Source organism: Phascolarctos cinereus, unplaced genomic scaffold, assembly GCF_003287225.1.
Source record: "Phascolarctos cinereus isolate Bilbo 61053 unplaced genomic scaffold, phaCin_HiC Scaffold_726;HRSCAF=1367, whole genome shotgun sequence".
Classification (NCBI taxonomy): domain Eukaryota; kingdom Metazoa; phylum Chordata; class Mammalia; order Diprotodontia; family Phascolarctidae; genus Phascolarctos; species Phascolarctos cinereus.
This window is the reverse complement of record NW_027556098.1, coordinates 277,747,520-277,767,891: the sequence shown is the minus strand read 5'-3', so window position 1 is coordinate 277,767,891 and position 20,372 is coordinate 277,747,520. Positions and strand designations below refer to the sequence as shown.

At 35.3% G+C, this 20,372-nt stretch overlaps 1 pseudogene; it reads right to left on the bottom strand.

Moving 5' to 3' along the window:
• Positions 1-4,085: 4,085 nt before the first annotated feature.
• LOC110218085 (olfactory receptor 8B3-like) lies at positions 4,086-5,046 on the bottom strand (annotated as a pseudogene).
• Between the last annotated feature and the right edge of the window lie 15,326 nt (positions 5,047-20,372).

Genomic DNA, 20,372 nt, shown 5'->3' with positions numbered 1-20,372 from the left:
GTGCTGTTCAGAAATGATGAGCAGGATGCTTTCAGGAAAACCTGGGAATACTTATATGACGTAATGCAAAGTAAACTGAGCAGAACCAAAAGAACATTGTACGCAGTAACAGCAGCACTGTATGATGATCAACTGTGAATGACTTAGCTATTCTCAGCAATACAATGATACAAAATAATTCCAAAAAACTTATAAAGAAAATGCTATCCACCTCCAGAGAAAGAACTGATAGAGCCTGAACATAGAGTGAAAAATACTTTTTCTTTACTTTATTTATTTTTCTTGTTGTTTTTCCCTCTGTTTTCTTTTTGTAACATGGCTAATTTGGAAATACATTTTCCATGACCCTGTGTATATAATTTATATCAAAGTGCTTGCCTTCTTGAGAAGGGTAGAAGCAAGGGAGGCAGAGAGAAAAATTGGAACTCAAAATTTTTAAAAATGAATGTTCAAAATATTTTTGCACATAATTGAAAAATATAAAAATTTTCAAAAATAGAAAAGAAATGGTAAAATCTGTGAAAAGCAGCATTGAAAGATTTAAATGTTTAGCATTTATAAAGTATCTACCAAGACATGACCTGGTGGCTATAATTAGACCAAAGGCCCATTAACTTTGATGAATTTAAAAATGACAAATCCTCATGCTATAAATAAAGACCTCAAAATATCAAGGAGAATGTAATCAATAAACTGCACCAGAATTGGATCATTGTCATGGACTGAATTCTTACAGCTACCCAGACATGACTTTGAGCCAAAAAACTTAACAGATGTTGTTCTTTTAATAACTCTTTTTAAAACTTTTAATAGATGTTGCTCTATTAAATATATATAATCTCTAAGCTATATTGAATGAAAAATTTTAAAATGTAGGTGCTTAATAGAAGAAATTAAAAACACATGAGAACAAAAAGAGGTGCATAACGTCGCAGTTGTTCTGTCTGCTACTGAAGTTGTACTGAGGATACTTTCAACAGTCTTGCAGAGACTGAGCTTATATCCTTTGGCTTAACTATGTAAAAAGCAATCATTTTAGCTACCTGAGCATGAGTGTAGAAGATCAAAGATAAAAACATAGTAGTATTATGATTTGTCCCAAAACTGTTACATTGGATTCCCATGAGAAAAATTGGGAAGGGAATTAATACACAAATAGACAAATAATAATTGGCATTTATAGAGAAATTTAAGGTTTGCTAAACATTTTCCTTATGTTTTATCAGTTGATCCTCAGGACAACATTTTGAAACTTTCTTATTTTTATTTTGTTGATAAGGAAACTTACGTTGTGAAAAGTTAAGTTGACCAATGTCAATTCTTTACTAGATATCAGAGATAGGCTTTGAGATAAGATACCATCACTTTTTATGCTACACCATGCTCATTTATAAGAACCTGACACTCTAAACTGTTCCTCAAGTAACATTCAACTCTTCAAATATGGGCTTTTCTTCATACTTCCTATGTTACTGTGGTACTTAACTTCTCTATAAAATGAGTGTTGGACTAGATGGAATCTAAGGTCACTTCCATCTCTAAATTTGTGATCTCATTTTTCAGAAGCATCATCTCCAAACTTGTTGTTCTTACACCTCAGCAATAAAAAAAAAGTTTGAGTGTGCATCTCTAATATGTTAATTGCTAAATTACACATACTGTTGTTCAATTATTTCAGTCATATCAACTCTTTGTGACCCTATTTGGGGTTTTCTTCACAAAAATATACTAGAGTGGTTTGCCATTTCCTTCTCCAGATCATTTTACAAAGGAGAAAACTGAGGAAAATAAGGTGAAGTGACTTGCCCAGGATCAAATAGCTAGTAAGTATTTGAGGCTGAATTTCAACTTCAGTCTTACTAACTCCAGGCCCAATCCACTAAGGCACCTAGCTATACTACCCTACTAACGTATTATTACTGTCATACCTGTTTGAATAGGTTCTCCCACAGAGACTACAGATACTATTACCATATATTTAATAGTCAAATGAAATATTGCAGAAAGGGAAGTTTCACTGGTATTTTGGAGTTGCAGTTGCAGCTGACTTTGTAATGGGTTTCTTACTAACAGTGGCAGGGAAAGAAGCTGTGGGTTTAATTTCGATCTATGAGAATCCATTAGGAATCTGTGAAGAATATAGAGAGAAAGAAGAGTTTTGTTATAGAAATCTTAACTATTCTTTTATAAAGAAACATTAGAATGAAAATTTTATGAAGAAGACTTGAGGAACTCAAAGTTTGAAGTATATTCTGAAGAGACTGTTATCTATAATGGTTGAAGAGAGGACAGAGAAAAAGTAAAATAATTTACTTCCTGAGAGATTGAATTTTACTCTATCAAATTTACCAAACAGATAAAGTAATTCAAATAAGCCATTTATACTCACAATAAGTTCCCAAACAAGATTAAAGAAATCATCTAAGAAGGAAGTTTAGATGAAAAATATTTTGGCAGAAATAAAAGAGAAACAAAATGTGTGTGTGTGTGTGTATAAATACACAAATATACATATATACATATATATATAAATACACAAATATACATATATATATACATATATTCATATACAGCATACATACAAAATAAATACAAAATGCTTTTGTGAGGGGAGGCATAAATTGCTAGGAAGATTAGGAAAGGATTCATGTAGACAGTGGCACTCAAAATGAGTTGAAGAAAACAAGGGATTATGAGAGTTTGGAATGAGCATGGAATGCATTCCAGGTAGTTTGGATAGGCAATGCAAATAAGAAAGATGAAAATGGAATGTCATGCATAAAAGGTAAGTAGGTCATTATGGTTAATTCATGGTGTGGGGAGAGGAGTAACATCTAATCAAATTAGAAAAGTAGGTAGGGGCCAGGTTGTAAAGAGATTTATATGACAAACATGTTTTCAAAATTTGGTATCTTCCAGCCCTTCCAATTAGCTTCTCATAACAAATAACATAGGACAGAAAAGCAAAAATGCCTTTTCAATCCTATGGGTTCAGTCAATTTTTGTTTGTTTGTTTGTTTTTTGCTTTTTGGTGAGGTAATCGGGGTTATGTGACTTGCCCAAGGTCACACAGCTAGTAAGTGTTAGGTGTCTGAGGCTGGATTTGAACTCAGGTCCTTCTGACTCCAAAGCCAGAGCTCTATTCACTGTGCCACCTAGCTGCCTCTAGGGTTCAGTCAATTTGACAAGGGAAAGGAAAATTCCCTCAGGAAAGGTATATAAGTCAAATCAACTTGCTCCAATCTCTCACATACTGTAACTTTCATCAGAATTTTTCCTAATAGCAATTGTTTTCAGAAAATAGAAATGGTTTTCCTCAAAAGTGGTATCTTAGTTGTCAATTTCTCATCATATTCTAGATGTAAATACACTGCCATTAATATTACACTGGGAATACATAATTACTGTTTTGAGCCACAGCAGCAGTATGTCTATTGTGAGAGTCAGAAAATTTCTGTATCACCTTCCAATAGAGGCAGCTATGCCTAGAAACAAAAGGGATTAAATTGGGAAAGAAGTGAAAAGAAATTACTGTGGGTTTTCATATTGGGGACAAATTAAGCTTTGTATACTAACCCAATTTTTGTTAAAATCTTGAGAGAGAGAGAGAGAGAGAGAGAGAGAGAGAGAGAGAGAGAGAGAGAGAGAGAGAGAGAGAGAGAGAGAATAACAAAATTACAATACCAAAAAGGATTGTGAGGTAAGTTATGCTCAATTTGCTAGGGCGGGGAATGGGGAGAGATGAGGAGGTTGTATTTGTCAACATCACTTGGACATTTTATTACTATTTGCTAGAAACCCACTTTAATGTATTGTCTATGTGTTTACAAATGAAAAAAATTGTAGCCCAGAAAGGTTAAGGGATTTCCCAAGGTCACAGAGAAAGAACGTCCAGAACGAAAACCCTGATCCTCTTACTCTGAAGCCAGCACACTTTCCACAGCTTCTTTAAACCAAAGGAAGTAAGTCCTGTTGTTAGAAAGATGGGCAACAGAGAACAGGGAGAAAAGAATGTGGGTAGATTCTTCTTGAGAAAATTTTAATTAATCAAGGAGGAAAATGAACTTTAGGTCCTTGAATTAAAATCACATTATGAAAAGCTTGTTCCTGTTCTGGGAAAACATTCTTCTCCGCAAGGTTTTCCTCAAGGCAGCCTGAACATCTTTATTCCTCAGACTATAAATGAGAGGATTTAGCATGGGCCCCACATTTGTGTAAAACACTGAAGCTACTTTACCCTGGTCTACAGACCCTGATGAAGAAGGCTGGAGATACATAAATGAAGCTGACCCAAAGAAAAGAGTAATCACAATTATGTGGGAGCTGCAGGTGCTGAAGGCTTTGGACCTGCCTTCAGTTGAGTTGATGTTCAGGATACTGGATAGGATAAGAGCATAAGAGTGAAAATGGTGAAACTAGGAACTATGATGTTAATGCCCACAACAATGAAAACCACCAGCTCATTGACATAGGTGCTGGTACAGGAGAGCTGGAGGAGAGGGAGTACGTCACACATGTAATGATTTATGATGTTGGCATCACAGAAGGACAGTCTCAGCATGCACCCAGTGTGGGCCATTGCACCAGCAAATCCCATTACATGCCCCACCCAATAGCCATGAACAGACCTGATTGGACATAGTAACATTATATACCAATGGATTACAGATGGCAACATAACGATCATAAGCCATTATTGTCAACACATAGCATTCAGAAATAACAAAAAAAAGAGTAGAAATAGAGCTGAGCCATACACCCTGAATAAGAGATGATGTTTTTCTTAGAGACAAAATTCATCAACATTTTAGGGGTAAAGACAGAAGAGTAGCAGAGATCTATGAAAGATAAGTTGAAGAGGAAGTAGTACATAGGAGTGTGAAGCTGAGAATTCAACCTGATTAAAATGATCAATCCCAGGTTTCCCACTATAGTAATCGAATAGGTTCCCATAAAAAGGAGGAATAGGAGTAGCTGGAGCTCTGGTTGATCTGTTAAGCCTGCAAAGATGAACTCAGTCACTGAAGAGGCATTTTCCAAAGCCATTGTCCTCTTGAGGGATCTATGAAGAGAAGAGAAAAATCATAGTAGAAGCAAAATAACCTCAATGAACCCTCTTCCCCAGTTATGAAAAAGGAACAATTCTGGAAGTCTTTGGAAACCATCATCACCATGCATGCAGATACTGTTCTTATCATCCCCAAGATATCCAAGGATTTTGATTGGGTTGAATAATTGTCTCCATGAACTGAACAATTGCAAAAAACTGTTTCTGATTTCCCCTGCAGAGTAACAGTTGAAATTCCTCATGTCCCAAAGCAGAAAGAAATCAGGAAAATGACAGTACTTTTCCCATCCTCCACAAAACCCCTCTGCTGGTCAACTCCAGTAAATACTATTGTTCTCATTTAAGAGGTGAAATAATACCTCAAAGATTTTCAACAAATTCCTATGGTCACTCTATTATTATTATCAGCAGTTATGTTAATTACTAGTAATATTACTTATTAGTAATAAAAATAATCATTACATTGATATAGCACCAATTATGTGTCAGACACTGCCCTAAATCCTTTACAAATATTGTATCATTTGATCCCCACAGCAACACTTGGAAGTAGGTGCTATTATTATGTACAGGTTATAGTCGAAGAAATTGAGGCAAATAGAGATTAAGGGACATTATTCAATGTCACACAGATAGTAAATGCCTGAGCTGAATTTAAACTCAGATATTTCTGACTCAAATCCTGAGATTCTATTTACTATGCCACCTAGCTTTCTACAGACTGGGTCCAGAGTCCCTTTCCCTGAGTATAGGGTCCCAAAAAGGCAGGGGACTAATGCTAACAAGGGCCCCATTTTCTTTGCATGTTCTCTTCTCCACTTTCACCTAGACTATATCAAAAGACCAATATATGAGTCAGTGACAAAAGACAAGGATATGACTTTATGGAATCCTGATATGTCCTGGGTGGCAAGACAGAGAGGAGAAAATAGTAGTAAATATCAAAATGTGTTACCTACTCACCCTTCTCCTGCCCAGAAACTTCACTGTTGGTCCTTACTGGTTTTAAGCCCCTGTGTCCTGAAGAAGAAATTTTTCTAATAAGGGCAATTAGAAATTCTCCCTCTGAGACACTGATGTTAACTTTTCTACTGAGGCAATCAGAGCACGCACTTCAGCCTCTGAACTGACCTGGGAGATGTTTTGAGCTATGAAGATCACAGGTTCTTACTGTGACTTCACCTGGAGAATCTGCTTCAGCTACAGGGGAGGAAATAAAACCTACAGATGTCACCAGAGTTGATAGGTGATAGCAAACTGAAGGTTTTATTCTAGGCATGAGAATTTCATGGACCCAGTTAGAAAGGAGAGGATCTAACAATTTCTCTCCCTGGGAGCAGACTCTTCAGGGAGGAGTTACAAAGTCCATGTTTACACACTGTACCACAGAGCTTATTTTTTCTCTTAAGAGATTCAATTCTCTACTCAATCCTTAACTTCACACAAGGGATTGTTGATTCCCAGACTCTTCCACTTCCTTCCCCAATTTTTTTCTAACCTTAGTTCTAACTGAGAATTTCTCTCTTGAATAACGTCTTATACAAATATCATCTCTAGGACTTTTTTATGTGATTCAGAGAGTAAAGTGAGAGTATGAGATCAGAGGGTAAGGGATCCAACTGAGTTCTCAAGAGGATACGCGGGAGCTTGAGAAATCTATATGCTTCTATCAACATGGAATCAAGACAGTTAAACTTGTTCTACTCCTGTTCAGAGGAAAATATTCTCTCCACCATGTATAATACTAAAAACAGGCTCATTAAGGTTTTAAAGAAGTTAGACCCTCTACTCTTGTGCAACATTTAGATACATGAGAGTTCATATTAACTACATGCATGCATATATTGGACCTGTTTCTGTAGCTACATACATCCACTCCCACACCCCAACAAATTGTAAGTTCCTTGAGGACTATTCTTGTTTTATTTTTTTAATAAATACAGGAATGCATAAATAAAGGAAGGAGTTAAAATTCAAGATATCAGTCAATTGTGCTCTTTGGTAAGAGCAGGATAGCAACAATCCCCATATTATAATTTACCTCTCTTACTATGCACCCCATCATGGTTTCTAAAGAAAACTTTTTTTCAGGTGTCATTTTCTTCAGTATTTTGGGGGGTCACTTTTAGCAAGTTGTTGACTTGTTTTTCATTATTTTCTTGCATCACTCTCATTTCTCTTCCTAGTTTTTCCTCTACTTCTCAAAGTCCTTTTTGAGCTCTTCCATGGCTCGTATTTTTCTTGGAGGCTTTGGATGTAGGAACTTTGACTTTGTTGTCTTCCGGTTGTATGTTTTGATCTTTTTTGTCACCAAAGAAAGATTCTATGGTTCAATTTTTTTTTGCAAGGTTTGCTCATGATCCTAGCCAATTACTTGAGTTATAAACTCTTTGGTAAAGTAGGACTCTGCTTCCAGTGTGGAGAATGTAATATCCCAAGCTTCTGGGGTTTTGTGCACTTGTTTTCAGAGATACTTCTAGATATCTGTAAATTTTCATTTCTTCCAAGATGGTATGATCAGAGGCAAGGTGTTTACTCTTTTCCTAGTGTGTGCTCTGGTCTATGAGTGACCACAAGCACTCTTTTATGCCTTGGAACTATGTGGAGGATTTCTTGTACCCCACATTACAGGCTCCACCAAGCTAGCATTCCTCCTTGCCCCAGGACTGCCACCCAGAACTGTGACCCAAATCCAAGGACAGGCAAAGCAAGAGAATCCTGCACCAGCAGAGAGATCCCTGCAATTTACCTCTGATCCACCACTTGATTCCCCCTCACTGTGTGGGCTGGAAGCTCCAGAAGCAGCCACTGTCCCTGGGCCACAGTTGGGGACTGGGGCTGGGATGGAGTTTCTCTCTCACTGCAGTCACAGACTTTTCCTATTGACTTTCTAAGTTGTCTTTGGCTTTTGTGGGTTGAGAAGTCTAGAGATTGCCACAGCTGCCCATGATTCAGTCCTCTGAGGCCTGCTCCAGGTTTGCTGAGGTCTGTGTACCCACGCCAAACTGTGCTCCTCTACCAGCCTTGCATGATATACCTTTCCAATCAACCAACCAGGTTGTCTCAGGCTGGAAATTTGTTTCATTCTGTCTTTTTGTGGGTTCCGCTGCTTTAGAATTTGTTTAGAGCCATTTTTACAAGTATTTAGAGGGGCTTGAGAGAGAGCTCAAGCAAGTCACTGCTGTCACTCTGCCATCTTGGCTCTGCCCCCCAAGAAAACCTTTCAAACACTTATTTAACTCCAATTAAAGACCTAAATAAAACTCCTGAAAAAAGCAAACAAAAGATTACTAAAAATGAAATCAAAAAATTCACTGAATAAATGACTAAGAACTACTGAAGAAAAAATAGATAAACCAATATCTAATTTTAAGAAGAGTGGAAAATTCAATTACCAGCATCAAAAATGAGAAGAGAAAAACCAAAACAAATTAAAAGGGAATAAAGGAAATTATTAGGAATTATTGGGTCTAACTATATGCCAATAAAATTGAAAATTTAAATGAAATGAATGAATGCTTTTAAAATATCAAATGCTCAGATCAATGAAACGATGGAGAATTTAAATAACCCAATATCAAAATAATAAATTGAATGAGCCATAAATTAACTCCAAGAGAAAAGCTCCAGGACTAGGTGGATTCATAATTGAATTTTATCAAATATTTAAAAAACAATTAATTCTAATATTACACAAACATTTTAGAAAAATGGGAAAAGAAAGATTCCTACTAAATTGCCCCTATGATAAAAATATTAGAGATTATAATTAGAAATTAGAAAGTGTCAAAACAGAAAAAAGAGAATAATAGACCAATATCTTTAGTGACAAATATAAAAATTTAGACAAAATGTTAGTAACAAGGAAGGCCACAGCAGTATATAAAAATGATTATATGTTATTACAAACTGGAGTTTATACCAGAAATGAAGGTTGGGTCAACATTAAGAAAACTATAAACACAAAATATCATATTAATAACAACAAAGTTTTTATTATATCACTCAATTAACTTTTGACAAAAGACAATACCCTTTTCTATGTTTTTAAAGTATGATAATACATGGTAATAAATATATTCTTCCTCAAAATCAAAAGGTCTAATTATATATAAAATAAGAATAAACTAGAGACTTTTACAATAAGATCGGGGGTAAAATAAGGATTTCCATTATCCACCACTACTCTTTAATATAGAAATACTAGTCTTAGCAGTAAAAAAGAAAAAATTGGGAATTAATGAAAGCAAAGGAAACAAAATTATCACTTGTGCACAATATAATGGTTTACTTAGAGAATCATTGAGAATCAACTAAAAATTAATCATAATAAATTCAGCAAAGTACCAGAATATAAAATAAATGCTCAACATTTCTGTATGTTACCAAAAATCTCAGCAGGAAGAAATGGAAAGTAAAATTCCATTTAAAATAACTACAGAATTTCTAAAATAAATGGAAGTCTACCTCCTCCCTCCTCTATGCATAAGAAGTATATGAATACAACCACAAAACACACTTCACAGAAAGCAATAGGGGCCCAAATAATTGGAGAACTGTTAATTGCTCATGGGTTAAATAATACCATATAACAAAAAATGATATTACCTGTTCATTTTTTTCAGTGTCATATCAATCAAACTACCAAAAATTACTTACTTCAATAACAAAATTCATCTGGAGGAAAAAAAAGGAAAGTAATCTCAAAGGGGATAAAATGAAAAGGGGCATAGAGAAGACTATAGCAAAACCAGATCTCAAATGATACTACAAAACAATAATTATCAATATTAGTTGGGACTGGTTAATCAGTGTAACATATTAATTATTCAGCATCCAGAAGTAAATAAACACTATAAGAAAAATACAGCATAGATTTTGATTAGTCCAAAGACCTCAACTAAAAGGGTAAGGATGCACTATTTAACAAAAACTTCTAGGGAAAAGCAATTTGACAGAAATGAGCTTGAAATCAATACCTCATGTTCCAAAATGGATAGGCTACAAATGAATATGACTGACATATAAAAGGTAACATCATGAGCACATTACAGGAGCAAAGAAAAATTAATTAGGGGGATCTAAGCATAAGGGAAGAATTGGTGACCAAACAAGTGGTAGAGAAGATCTAAAAAGATTAAATGGACAATTTGATTACATGAAACTGAAAAGATTTTGCACAAATATAAAATAATGCAGCTAGGATTAGAAGACAAAGAGTGAACTGGAGAAAAATCTTTTCACTAAGGGGCTCTGTTGTGGGTCTAATTTGCATGATGTGTAAAGAATTGGTTCAAATTTATAAGAATAATAGACAGTCCACTATTGATAACAGGTAAATATACAGGAGCATGAAATTTTCAAAATCTAAGCTACCAATTGCCATATGAAAAAAAAATGCTCCCCATCCCTGCAAAAGGAGATGCAGTTTTGAAATTCTGAGGGCTTTAATCACATTCCACAGGGGCAAGAGAGTGAAAGTTTAAGGAACTGAAATGAATAAAATGTAAAAAAAATACAAAAACGAAACAAAAACAGTTGGAGACCATTTGTACTGACAGAGTGTGGATGTAAAGCTCAACTAGAGGGTGACCTGAAGTAACAGTCTTAATTTCCTGAATAGTAAGAATATAGAACTGGTGATTTTTTTTGCATGCCAAAATGAATAGAATAGACAATGAAATTATTTCTCTATTTAAAATCATTCAGAAATGCCTTCAACTAGGTTATTATCATTTGACCATAACAACTGTTTTGTCTATGTTTAAAATCAATTATATTGGATTTTATGTTGGTAATATGCTTATAATCTTTTGCATTGTGATTTTTGGGAAGCCATGATATGTTATTAATTTGGAAAATATCTGGAAGGTGATGCAGTTATATCATTAGAAGATTTAATTCCACTTTTGATCTGAATGCTGGGAAATTATGATTTTTGACTATCACTATTAGAGAATTTTGTCATTATGATTAAAATAAACTATCAAGTGTTTGGGTATACTTTGCTTTGAAAGGAACAATAATAATAATTACTTGGTATTGGGAAAAAGTGCAAAAGACTTTGTAAATTCTTATTATCTATGTTGGAAACTTGCCAGTTGTTTAATCCTCTGGATCTTCAGCCTTGGCAAGATCATAAAATTTTATCAGTTTCACAAAAGAAGGAGCTACAAGAATGTGTAACTAAGAAGAGCCTTGTAAATTCTAAAATAGTGTTTACCAAGAAACTGAGATCCTTCCTCTATCACAAGCATTCCCAGTCAAAGTACCTGTTGGAGGGAGAAGGGAGAACTTATAAGTTTATTTATATTATAGAAGTGATTTCTATGATGATTTGTCTGACAACTGATTATGAAAATTAAAAAATTATGCCTGGAATAGTACATATTAAAATTTTATATTTACATCAACTTAGCATCAATAGTCACCTCAGTTTAAAGGATTTTTCTTTAGTTTAGATGTTACTATGTAATCTTTAAGATATCCAGGTCAGTAATGCCCCTGTTTTTCTGGGTTTTGAGTAAACGGTTACATGTTCAATACTACATGTGAAACTCTAATGTGATTATTTTCTTCATTTTTAATGATTCATTTTTTCATCAAGATATGTCTAAACTAGAAAGGAAAAGAAGAAAATGTCAAATGAATGCTTTTGAAAAAACTTTTTATGTACCTAATAAGTTCTTTAATTTATTATTATTTAGAGTTAACTATTACTGCAACATGGAAAAATAATGATTCCTTTCTCTAATTTGTTTAGAATTTGTTATGTGAGGTGGAACTATAATTTGATTTGTTCTGAAGTTTTTCCCCACTGGGCTATTTTCTCTCTGAAAAGGAATACTCTCCACTTGGTTGATTCTGGGCCTGTTTTTGATGCCCTGTGAATGCCACATTCTGTTGTGTTATTGGCTATTCCAAAAGTTATCTATGACTTATATTTGAAATCATAGCTAAGGGGATTTTGTCCTGGTATAACTATGGCAGGTCAGTCTGTGACTTTGAACTTAGGTCTGATCTTAGTCTCCTGATCTGTTACAACCATGTCTTTCCTCCTTCCATAGCAACTTTCTCTGACCATGACAGAACTGAAAATTTTTTATACTGGATCATATTGTTACAATCATCAAGCATCTCTGAACTACTATAATGGGATGCAAGTATTAAAGATCCTATTGCTTTGACTTTACTATATTGAATTTATGACCAGCAATTGTCAACTTCCTAGCCTAGGCAATTAAGACAAATCAGTTCTTGGACTTGCCATCTCCTTGCTCATTGGTTTAATAGTTATATATTCATGTATAATATTAGGACTCTACAGTATCACATCTTTCTTGACTGATATGAGGATGACATATATCCTCAAAAAGAGACTATGAAAAGATATGATGTGATAAAGATGCAAAAGTTTTAATTTTTAATGGATTAGTAAATTCAACTTTGAAAAAAGCAACAAAACTACACTTTCCACTTGAGATCTAAGATACATGAGAGATTGGCTTTCAAACATTTTCCATTGGATAAGGAATATACTCAAAGGATCATGATAACTGTAATATTGTATTACTTACCTTAGATCTTCAACTTTTGTGCCAATGAAAAACAATGGAAAAGGCCAAGTAAACATGATAGTCCTAAATTATATATTTTTAATTTTATCCTGGAGATAATAGGGGACTACTGAATTTTTTCAGGTCCATTTTTAATATTCATAGATTCCTTCCCTATAAAAATGCCTGTGTATATAGGCTTTGGATGTTTTATTAATTGTCTTTATTGTCTGTAAGGTCTCAATTTGGATTGAGGTTTTAAATACAGAATTTTTTCAATTAGTTGTAAAGAAACGTTTACACCTTGGTTATTTTTCTATTCAGATCTCTCTGACAACATCAAAAAGTACTAGGACTTATTTTGCAAGTCAAATCCTCAAGTATTCTTGTTTTAAGATTCTTCCTTCAGCCTATCAGTGTCTATACCATGTACAACGTTCAAATGAAGGTAAAAAGTACAAGTCACATATGGACGCTAAAGTTTCCAAACTTTCAGTGGAGTTTCAGGTAGCTTAGTTTGTTCTTTGTACAGCTCTGATGTTTATAAGATTATCTCCGTAAAAACTGCACTGCCTCTCACCACATGAACTAATTATTGGGAGACCATTGGGATTAAGTTTTGTTAGGCCTTAAATCATATTAAATCATATCACCAGTAGATTTAAGCATCATTAAAGTGGCTTGGAACATGAAAAAAAAAATGAATCAATTAGAAGAAATGCTTTTTAATATCTGCCCTAGAAACATGGTCCATTCCAGGTTCTGTTAACAACTGACACTCCAATTAAATACACCTAGAAGCTGATTTAAAGATAGATGTGTCAGAGTTTGAGTCAAACAAACTAGACACTGTACAGACTGTGATCAAGGACAGATCTCCTTGACAAAGAATTTCCAAGGGAAACTATTTTCTAGAAACAGATGACTTCATGAAACAGATGGCTAAACCTAAGACTACAGATAAGAAATTCATTGTTTAAAAGGATATTAAATGCACATTGCATACATGTGTTTGCCCAAGTTCTTACTATTAACCAGCACCTGAATTGCATTGTGGACTTAGGGAAATGTATATTTTTAAGAGCTATTCCCTGAAAGCAAATATTGTTCTAAAATTTTCTGATTCCTCCTCTTGAAATATTATCAATGTTGTTAATTATAGTGCCACTCTGGACATGTTGGTTATACAAATGCCTAAGAACTGTATGATTGCAAATTAATATGCCTCTTGAGAAGATTTGAATCCTCTAAGTATGTAATACATTAAATTAGTATAAAAAAGGAGGTGTTTGAAATGGTTAAATGTAATATATGGAACCCTAGCATGTAGTTGTTTCACATTCCACAAGGACTGACACAAGTAATCAAATTCAAAATAGAATATTATTATCTTCATTTTTATTATTAGTGATTTGGTCACTCTTCCAGCTGTTAATAATTCACAATTCTTTCTTCTTTTAAAAAACTGTTCATATCCTCTGACCATATCTGCTGAGAAAGGAAGATATATAGGCACATATCTGTGTGTGTGTGTGTGTGTGTGTGTGTCTCAAAGCTCTTCCCTTCCCAACAAACATCTATGTAACATACATATACAGGTTATTTGTCTATATATCTTAGATTTCAGAGTCTTATCAAACATTCGAGACAAAGGTTTTCTCAGTTGGCCTCTTTCCTTTTTATCCTAGATGCACTATTTTTTATTCATTCAGAAGCTTTTCAATTTCATGGAATTGAAATTATCTACTTTATCTCTTGTAATTGTGTTTATTACATGGTTAGTAAACAATTCGCTCCTTAATCATAGTTTTAAAAGGTGTATTATCTGTGTGCCTTCTATTTGTTTCTTTTTTCAAATGATATGGTCTTTAACATTCACATCATGTATCCAACTTGGACTTATGATATGATATAAGAACTTATGAACTTATATGCTACGAACTTAGATTATGAACTTATGTGGTATGGCATAAGATGTTGGTTTAAACTCAATTTCTATTGGACAGATTTCTGGCTTTCCCAGGAATACCAGGCAAATACAGTTCTTTCCTAGACAACTTATACTCTAAGGTATATCAAATACTGAATAACTGATTTCAAATATTTGTTATTCTTATCAATGCTTTTCTGTTGCAGAGTCTAATTTTCACACATGTGCTCTAACAAAATCTAAAAAGATCAAATAATGATTGAAAAATTTAAATATAATATCAGTTTATATAAGCATGACATTATCTACACTGATCACTAAAAAAAACATGAACACATGCTCATTTTACATATATTCCTCAAGTCTCATCAATTCAAGATTATTTAACTTAGGTGATACAGCATGTCTTCAGAGACTGTACTCAAAAATCAATATTTTCGTAAGTCCATCTTTTTTTTTAAAAAAAAGTATGAATTTATAGAATTAAATCAAAACACAATTTGGTTACATTGAGGATATTTAGGGTTGAAGATCAATAATCATTGTTCAGCAAAATGAGGATTAGCTCAGTCAATAGGTATTTACATGAAAGGGTTAATCATCAATCAATAAGCATTTATTAAAGGCCTATTATGTGCCAGGCATAATGTTTAGCAATGTGGATACAAAAACAAAAGGGAAATAGTCCTTATGCTCTAGAAATTTTATTCTAACGTGAGAAACAAATGTATACCTACATAGATATGTGGGAGAAAACATGCATATATACAAAATAAATACAAGGAGTGTGGGGAAGGAACACAAGGGAAATTAGAAAAAGATTCCTATAGATGGATGGAGATTCTAAGAGTCTTGAGTAAGAAGGAAGTGTATTCCAAGCATCAAGGGCAGTAAGTGTAAACACATCAAAATTGGAGATAGAGTTACATGCTTGAAGAAGAGCAAGTAACCATTATGGTTAAATGCATACTGAGTGAAGAAGAGTAATGTATAAGTAGGCTGGAAAAATAGAAAGATATGAAGTTATGAAAAGCTTTAAATACCAAGCAAACACCTCTTCATAAGTCAATCTTTTCCTTCTTTTCCAATTAACTTCTGATAAATCACATAGTGCCACAGTTCTGTTATGTGATAAGATAGCACAATAAAAATGCCTCTTCCATTCCAGGTATTCAGCCAATTTAACAGTGGAATGGAAATTTCCCTCCACAAAGGTTTAAAAGGCAAACCAATTGTCTCAATCTCTCAAATATTGTAACTACTACAAAAAAAAAAACAACCCTGCTCCTCACTAATGCATTATTGGTGGAGTTGTGAAATGATCCGACCATTTTGGAGAGCAATTTGGAACTATGCCCAAAGTGCTATAAAAATTTGCATACCCTTTGACCCAGTAATAGCACTGCTAGGGCTATATCCCAAAGAGATCATAAAAATGGGAAAAGGACCCACATATACAAAAATATTTATAGCAGCTCTTTTTGTGCTGGCAAAATTGAGGGAATGCCCATCAATTGGGGAATGGCTGAACAAATCATGTAATATGAATGTAATGGAATACTATTGTGCTATAAGAAATGATGAGCAGGTAGACTTCAGAAAAACCAAGAAAGACTTGTATGGACTGATGCTAAGTGCAGTGAGCAGAACCAGGAGAATGTTGCACATAGTAACAGCCACTTTGTGTGATCATTAACATTGATAAAACTTAGCCCTTCTCACCAATGCAAGGATCTAAGATATCTCTGAAGGTCTCATGATGGAAAATGCTAGCCACATCCAAAGAAAGAACTATGGAGTTTGAATGCAAATTAAAGCATACTATTTGATATTTTTTTCTTCTGTTTTGTTTTGTTTTCTCTTCCTTATGGTTCCTCCTATTGGTTCTAATTCTTTCTTACAACATGACTAATGTGAAAATATGTTTAATAGGAATGCATATGTATAGCCTATATCAGATTGTGCACCGTCTTAAGAAGGAGGTGGGGAGGGAGGGGGAGAAAAATTTAAAACTCAAAATCTTAAGGAAGTGATTGTTGATAAATTAAAATAAATTAATAAAAAAGAAAATGTAGGCAATATAGAACAAAAAAAAAAAAAACCTGGTCCTACCAGCAATCTTTTTTCAGAAAATGAAAATGTTTCTTCAAAATTACAGTCTCTTAGTTGTCCATTTCTCATCCTTTTCCAGTTGCAAATGACTTCCCTTTATACTGCACTGGAAATGTTTAATTATTGTTCTGAACCAGACCAGCCATGGAGTGTCTATTTTGGGAGCCTGCAAACATCTATATCACCTTCCAATACAGGCAGCTGGTCCTAGAAGGAAAGTGGCAGGGGGGGCAGTGTTGATAGGGATAGAAGTAAAAGGAAATTTTTTGGACTTTCACATTAGGGACAGATTGTGCTTTGTGCCCCTACCCTCATTTTTATCCAAGTACAATATCTATATGGAAAAAAATTTGCAAAAGCAAGTCTCAAAGGAAGCTATAAAGTGAGTTACACCTGATTTGCTTGGGAGGGTAGAGATAAGGTTACATTAGTTTTGCATATTTGGATATGTTATTACCATTTTCCAGACAATCTCCTCTATGTGCATTGTCTTCCTGAATAGCATGCTGACCAGTGACTATGGGCAGAGGTTAAATGAGCCACCACAATTAAATTTTTATATGACTTTTCATATGATTGCATGGCATATTTGTATTTTCACAGAGGCTCAAAGATCATAGATTCATAGCTATAAGGAATCTCAGAAGCTCCCAAGTCCAAACATCTCATGTTTATAAATGAGAAAACTGAGGTCCAGAGAAGTTGAATGATTTGCGCTGCTTGTACAGGTAGAAGATTCATCCTGATCCTCTGACTCCAAATCTGGCACACTTTCCATTGTACCACTGATGTGGGTAGCTGAGAAAACTAAAGCAACTCCATTTTGTCTGCAGTTTCTTTCTCTCACCCCTCATTCTGTTGGTATTACAGCCTCTGCCCTGTTTACCACCTTCCTTTCTGATGAAATGGCAAGTATCCAAAAATAGCCCTATTTGCTAGGGTGGAGTTGTGAGATAACTTCAAGAAGAGTGTTTCCTGGTCCTAGCCCCAGCAACAAACCCTGTCCAATCCAGAGGTATTTGTTGTTCAGTCATTTTCAGGCTTGACCAACTCTTCACAACCCCGTAAGGGTTTTCTTGACAAAGATATTGGAGTGATTTGCCATTTCTTCCTCCAAATCCAGAGGTACTCTATGACCAATTCACCTTCTACCTACATCAAAACCCGTATAAACTTTGTCCTTTTGCTCCTTCAAGGAGTCTCCCCCTATGTGGGTGAGGCTCCCTTGCTAGCAAACTCAAAAAACCCTAAAGTTTGGGTTTTAGTTTGGTTTGGAACAGGGAGAAAGGAATTTGGGTAAAGATCACTTCTTGAGAAAATATCAAGGGGTGGAGCCAAGATGGCTGAGTGAAAGCAGTGACTTGCTTGATCTCTCCCCCAAATCCCTCCAAATATCTACAAAAAAAACAAATTCTAAAGCAGCAGAACCCGCAGAAAGACAGAGTGAAACAAATTTCCAGACCAAGACAACCTGGATGATTGATCAGGAAGTTATATCGCACTTGCCTGGTAGAAGAGCACAGTGTGGTGTGGGTGCACAGACCACAGTGAATCTGAAGCAGGACTCAGAGGACTGAAAATTTCATGGTGCTCCCCATCACTGCAGCCACTCCAGAAAAACGTGTATCCAGCCCCAACTTCAGTAAGGCGCCCTTCTTTTGCCAGCCTTGTTTCACTTATGGTTGATATTTGGATGTGATACCCACTGACTTCTCTTGCAACAAGAGCTGTTCATCTTTCAGGTTTATTGGATTTCATGTTGTCCATAAGCATGTGCATATTCCATGTATCGACTGTGAGTAGAATCATCTTCACGATTTTCTTTTCTTTTTTTTTTTTTTTATTTTGATGACAAGAAGGATCCCTGCCTGCCACAGTAAAGAAGCCACGGTTAAGTTTTGTGAAGCAGACAATTTCAGGGCATCTTTTGAAGCCCCTTCTTCATGCCGCAAAGTAAGCAGTACAATCCTTCAAAAAGGTTGCTCAGACACCCAATGGGCTGCCAAATCCCACTGCTACTTCAGTCCATGAGAAGATGACCCTATGACCTAGGCACCTGTGTGCAAGGTTGTGACTACAGCTCCCAGTGTATCCATACCTGCTGCTTCATCACTTTCCTATTGCCACAGCACTTTGAGGTAAGTAAAAATGGTAAAATAGTATGGGTGATGCCTTTCGACTCACGCATAAATTGGATTTAAGTGAGGAAGAGTTGCACAAAATCACTGGCCTCAATCTTTTAGTCACTGAAGTCCAATGGCAAGAAAAAAAGTCAAAATAACTGGTAATGGCTCAGGGTGCAGTGGATGACCTTGGTGTCTTTGATGTCTGACCAAGCTTTACGTACTCTACAGCACCTGCTTCAGCTGCCTTCATGGACATTAAAACAAATTGTTCTTATCTGCCCATTCTGCCAGGGGAAGTCTTCACATGCTTGGGGCAGACATCCCCCAACTCACCAATGGGTCTGAGACCTCACAGTTACCCTCAACCTGGTTTAGCCCATCTGCCAAAAAAGTTTACTGGGGTGTGGCTGCTGCAAATGCTACAGCTTCTTGGAGCCACAGGTGAGAGGGCATATCAGTTAGACACCAAAGGTAGAAAACAGCCCAGTAAAGGGCTCTTCAGCCCTCACACCAAAGGAACTAGTCTTCCCTGAACACCCCTACACACCCTTAATATGTTAATAACTATCTAAAACCAAAAGGCATGATTATGTGGCAAAATGGGAATAAAATAGAGACTTTTCTCTGACTACTTCTATAAGTAGGCCCTATTCTCCAGAAGCTCACAATCTAGAAAGCAAGTCTATTCAATGTCTGATAATATCACATTCTTAACTTCTTTCTTGTAATTCCTTTTGCTCTGTCCTATAAAGAACAAAATCCATTGTTTCTCCTTTATGTCAATGTGTGTCCTCATATTTCCCAAGGGTTGCCTCCCAAGGAGCTGCCATATAGAGTCTCTCATTCTTTCCTGGGAATGTCAAACTCATATATCTAGGGCATTTGGAAAGAGGTGGTTATGGCACAATAAAAAGAGCAGTGCCTTCAGAAGCAGGGGACCTGAGGCTATTGCTCTAATTCTTCTAAAATTTATCTGTATAATTTTCACATAGCCCCTTCTGGGTATCAGTTTTCTCACCTATGAAATAAGTGTGTTATACAAGGTACTATATGAGATATATATACTATATACATATATATACACATATATAGATACATATACACATGTACATATATACACATATATATAATATAAGGGGGTACATATAGTGGTATATGAGGTCATATGTGCATTTAGCCATATTGTATGAATTGAAAATATTGCAGTGAAATTCCATTCAGGACTTAATGTGATTAAAAAACTAGATCCAGCAAAACTCTTCATGGTCTCTGTGTACCTTACAGGTCTGAATCCAGTAATATATAATCCACAGAGTATCAACATATGGTTTCCCTCTCTTCTTTGCACACAGCAAATCCTGTTCCTTGTATGAAATGTATAACTATAGTGCAATGATGTCTTGTAAAGCTTAGCTAATTTGTTTATGTTAAAAAAAAAAAAGGAAAGAAAGAAATTACCGTGGACACAGGTGGAAAGGGAAAAAACCAAACAATTAAAAGTATTTAATCCAGCACCATTAAAAACATGGGTGTCGAGGGCCCCAAGGAGCCGGCTCCAGGGTTGCGGCACACTAGCTGGG